A 5730-nucleotide genomic window follows, 5' to 3' on the forward strand; every position below is an offset into this window, starting at 1 on the left:
TGCTCCACCAGCAGGGCCCGGTCGGCCAGGAAGAGCTGGCCGCCCACCCACACCTGCACCGGGACCTGCGGACTGGGAAGCATGGCGAGCCGGTGGGCCGGGGGCTGCCGCGGGGGGCCTGGATGCAGCGACCACGGACTCCGGGGCTCCCCGGTAGCAGCGCAAAAACACTTCCCCGGGATATAAATATATCCCTGGCTAAAGATAGTCTGGCTCATGTGATATGGTGGCTGACAGGTTGTAGGGCCCTGGGCCCAGAGGGCATCAGAGACCTGCACGGTCACCCAGTCCCGCCCGGGAAGTGATAATAGTGACCGTATACCGAGCACCGACCCACATGCTGGACGCCGTGAGGGGTGCTTACGAAGATATCCCACTTAACCTGCACTAACCCAGCGGCATGCTCTTCTGTAAGCACGTACCCTCACTCTCCGAACCTCTTGTTTCCTCAAAATGGGGCTAACACCTCTTTCATGATACAGGTATCCCCTGCTTTTTAAAAAGTTTGCTTTATGCCACTTTGCTTTCTTGAAAGACTCCCATAACTCTCTGTTTTCACTAAAAGAATATCTGAAAAGCAAACAGCGTTCAGTGTTTTGTAACCAGTCCTAGTAGGAGCAGCTTGTACCCGAGAGTGGCCCCTCCAAGCTCCTTCCCTGGGAATGACACTCAGCATCTCAACAGCAAACCATAACTCTGAACTGTGTCTGTGAGCATCTCTGCTTTATCCATTTGTTTTCTGCATTCATTAGCAAGATAATTGCTTCTTCGCTTTTAGGCTATTTCGATTTACAAAAGGTTTTGTAGAAACACTCTACTTTTGGATAATTGGAACAGTATCTGTAGTGTTTAGAATGAGGTTCAGAGACTATTACGTGACTTGTTCAGGGTCATTCAACTGGGAAGAAGCAAGGACAGGATTAATACCTAGCCCACACCATCGGCTGGTGGACACAGGGAGTGCTTGGGCACTGGAGGGAAGAGACAGAGGTGGGACAATTAGAGTGAGCCAGGCTGGGGTCTGGAGCAGAGGGCTAACTTGGTCAAGGCCCTGACTCTGGCCTAGTCCAATCTCATTTTGAGCTTGGATTTTCTTCTCTGTAAAAATGGGAGGGTAGCACATATCCAAAAAGCCCCTGAATGTGGAAGTACTTCCTGACTTGGGATGAGAATGGGAAGCTGATGTCTATTCCCCACTTGCCAGCACTCCTCCACTTCTGTGTCTTTAAACCTTAGGAAAAGGAAAGCGGGGCTGCTGATGGTATATCTCTGGGTGAGAAGGAGAAGGGCTTCTTGAAATAATAATAGTTAACACTTAAACTGCACTGTCAGACACTTTTGTAAGCACTTTAATTCCTATAATTATTGTAACAACTCTATGAGTAAATGCTATTATTTTCCCTCATTTAATAGGTAATTAAATGAGGGAAAATATTGCTTATAGCAATATTGCTTATTGCTGTACTTATTGCTTATAGCAACACTATGACTTAGACATTTTTATTTTTATTGATTTCAGAGAGAAAGGGAGAGGGAGAGAGAGAAACATCAATGATGAAAGAGAATCATCGATCGGCTGCCTCCTGCTTGTCCCCCACTGGGGATCTAGCCCACAACCCAGGCATGTGCCCTGACCGGGTTCCTAGGTTGACACTCAACCACTGAGCCACGCCAGCCTGGCAGTTACATATTATTAATGGCCCCACTTCATAGATCAGGAGACTAAGGCACTAAGAGATTGTCACATGCTCAAGGTCACATGGCTGGAAAGTGGCAGAGCTAGTCTGCAGCCAGTCTGACTCTAGAGCAGCGGTTCTCAACCTGTGGGTCGCGACCCCTTTGGGGGTCGAACGACCCTTTCACGGGCCGCCTAAGACCATCGGAAAACACATATATAATTACATATTGTTTTTGTGATTAATCACTATGCTTTAATTATGTTCAATTTGTAACAATGAAAATGCATCCTGCATATCAGATATTTACATTACGATTCATAACAGTAGCAACATTACAGTTATGAAGTAGCAACGAAAATAATTTTATGGTTGGGGGGTCACCACAACATGAGGAACTGTATTAAAGGGTCGCGGCATTAGGAAGGTTGAGAACCACTGCTCTAGAGCATGTGCCCCTAACCCCTGTGCCTGCTGTCTCTCTCTACGACAAATGCTGGGCCAGGCGGTCACAATTGGAAGGAACTTAAGGCTCATATGGTTCAACACCTTTATTTATAGTGGAAGATCAGAAAGAGAGTTGCCCAGGGTCATTTAGCTTGGGGCAGTTGGTCCCAGGCCTTCTGCTGCCCAACCTTGGGGTAGTTTTCCCCCTGCACTGAACTTTCTTGCGTGACTACCTAAGACTCTGGGTCCCAAAATGTCAGTTGGAAGGGAGCTTAGTGATTATTTTCTTCTGCCACCTCATTCTACTGGTGGGGAAACTGAGGCCCAGACCTGTGTGTGATGAAATCTGCCATTCTGGAGATGTTCAACTGCAGGACTACTTCAGGAAGATGGAGAGGCTCACAGTGACCAAGTCGGAGTTGGGAGGGGGCAGGAGAATCTCCCTTCCCCCAGGACACAAACATGCACAGACCCTCACGTATGAATCTGCAGACCCAACACAAATGTGCCGCCCCTGCCAGGGAACTGCCACCCAGTTCACTACATCAAAGCAGGTCTGGGATGTGGGGACCACTTGGTGAGCCTGGGAAGCCAAAGGCCTGGAGGAGGCAGCCAGAAATATCCCAGATGCTTTGCCCTAGGGACCAGACAGGAAGAGGAAGTGGAGTTGGAGGGGGTGGGCAGGAATCCCCATAATACTATCCCAGGCCCTCTGCCAGCTTCTTTCCTTCCCTGAGGCCGGTCATTGGCTGACAGGGAACAGTTGTGACAATCTCCCTCTTGGAAGAAGATAGACTGCAATGCCGTCTTAACTGTCCTTGCTAGTAGGTTCAGGAGTAGGAGGTGGGTATCTGACTACAGTATTCCCATTTCACAGATGAGGAAAGGGAGGCCCAGAGATGGAATGGGCTATTCCTTGATCATGAACAAAGATGTGGGACTGGATTGAACCCTGTCCACTGATCCCAGGTCCCAGCCCAGCTGCCTCTGCTCACCAGCACTACTAGTCTTACCTCAGAGGATCGAGAAACTGTCTCCAGGCTCAAGCTAAGAGGTGAGGTTGAGAAGGGGCTGACCCCCAAAGGGCCACAGTTTGCTCCCAAATGGCCTGTTTCAGGGACCTAGTAACTGGCAGACACAACCAGATGGAGCCATTGCCTGGACCTCTCCTCAGAGCTTGGGGGAAAGGAGAGCAAATCCCTCCTGGCTGAAGCTTGCTCCCAATCTCACTTTTCCCCAAGTCCAGCCATGGCTTGAGAGGGTTGGGACACTGGTGCACACACCAGCTCCCGCCCTTCAGAGCCAGGCAGTAGGGAGGGGTTCACCCACGGTGGGGGTCATGGTTCTGAGGCTGGGCTGAGGATCAGGCCTTTGGCTCTGCCCCAAGACCCCAGTGGGGTGTTGTCTGCAGCTGGTGAGTTTCCTCCTCCCAGACAGTGAGCATCCCTCTGGGACTTGGAGAGGACAGCAACTCTCCTGGCTGTGGGCAGCCCACGGAGTTCCCAGGCCCTGCCTGACCTCACACCAACCTCCTTCTCCACTTTGCACCCCTAATGCTGTGCAAGGTTGGAGGTGGGGGAAATGAAAGGGGCTGTGTGTCAGACGTTCTGAGCCTTTCGAGAGCATACACCCAGCCTTTTTTTTGTCTCTATGCAGAATGATTGGCTCACAGTAAGGGGTCTGTTAAGTGGAATCCTGGGCCCTAACCTAAGTAGGAGTCCCCAGTCTGATGGAGGAGACACAGCTCCATCCTAGGAGAACCTCCAGTCTGATGGAGGAGACATAGCCCTTGCCCTGGGAGGCGCCCCCACGGTCGGATGGGGAACCCCTGGCCTTTGCTGCCCCTGGTGGTATTTCTACACACAGGGGAGTAAGGCGCTTGCCTGGACCTGACAAAGGGAAAACACTGGACTAGGGATCAGTATGACTGCCAGGCTCTGATGCTGGGACTATCACTGATTTGCAAAAGCTACCCAACCCTCTCTGGGCCTCAGTTCTTCATCTGGGAAATGGAACTTTGGATCTGATTTCTAAGGTCTGTTTGGCTTTGACATCTGAACTTATCATTGTACAACCACAGGAGAGGTTGTCATATTGGGCCTCCCGCGAAGGCCGTGACATCACAACAGGGTCTTGAAAGCTTAGCTTTATGTGGAATGGCTCCTGGGGGGTGGGTGGCAAGGGTAGGACCAGGCATCCAGAAATCCTCACTGGCCCTACCTGTCTAGACCTGTACATGCCCCACTCATCCCCTCCAGAGACAGCTCTTGAGCACCTGCTACTGGTACATGCCCACTGCTGGGCTGGGTGCCACATCCTCTGCATTTTGGGTACTTGAGGGCCTCCTGTAAGAACTGCGAAGAGGGTTGGGCTTCTTGCCCTCGAGAATAACCTCTCTCTTGGCCTGAGGTCCAAACCTCTGGTCACTAAACAGTTTGGCTTTTGGGAAGATGGGTGAGAAGTATGTGCTACGCATGTCAGAGGGAGTAGAGGGAACTATCATTTGCTTTTTTTGGGCCATGGGCCGACCTCTGGGTGGGACTCTTTCATGTTATCTCAACTGTTAGGTCGGAGAGAGCCCAGGATCGGATACATGCAGACATGGGACGAGATAATGGACTCCCCCTGGCATGTCTAACAGATCAGCATGCCAGACACAGATATAGGCTTCTCCCTGAATCCACAACGAACCCCACACAGATACTGACTCATTCCTGAATACCTGGCTGACCCCTGCAGCTGAAACTTCCTCAACTGAATACCTCTGCTCATGTCCCCGCCCCACACCCAACCGCAGTATAAAAAAAGCCCCCCCCTCCCTGTTGCAGTCTAACATCAGCTACTCCTTAATATTACCCCTATTTTAAAGATGAGGAACGGAGGCTCAGGCGGGCAAAGGAGCTTATTCCAGGGTCTGACAGTAGGTGGTTATTCCGAAGGGCTTTGCAGTCCACACTGGCACTTCCGGGTGCTGGACAAGCAGCCTGCAGACAAGGAGCGTGAGGATGAGGAAAGGGACTGGTTGAGGTTGTGAGGGCTGCACAGCTTTCCTCCCACGCCTCCGAGGAGGGGCTGACTTTGGCCCTTAGCAGTCACAGCTGAGGGCCTGGCTAACCAGCTGGCAACTGGTTCAAATAATCTCTGAACTGGAAGGGAATTAAGGATCATCTCCTCTGATCCTGCGAGTCATGGTGGCGTCTCCTCTACAATGCCTCCTTGAAGTGGTTACTCCTTGGCTGCCTTTAATGTTGGGGGGCTTCAGATGGCTAGAGCTCACCCTCACACTGAACTAAACATGCCTCCTTGCAGATCCCATCTACGTTTGATCCGAGTTTTAGAGATAAGGAAAATAACAACTCCCACCTCACACAGGCAGGGAAGTAGCAGAGCCCAAACGTACGCCTAGTTGGGTCTGTAGGTGTCTACAGCTTGCCCTCGCTCTGGCAGCCCTCCAGTGAGACTGGTTCCTCTTCCCACAGACCCTGTGCAGAACCAGCCTGTCCCCACAGCCCAGGCATGTGCCTGGAACTTGGCTCCCACTTTTTCTCCTCCTAAAACTCAGGAACACCCTTGGCCATTAGCTCTGTGAGGAATTCTGGCCTGAGGG

The sequence above is a fragment of the Myotis davidii genome, unplaced genomic scaffold (genome assembly GCF_000327345.1).
Source record: "Myotis davidii unplaced genomic scaffold, ASM32734v1 scaffold461, whole genome shotgun sequence".
In the NCBI taxonomy this organism is placed as follows: Eukaryota; Metazoa; Chordata; class Mammalia; order Chiroptera; family Vespertilionidae; genus Myotis; species Myotis davidii.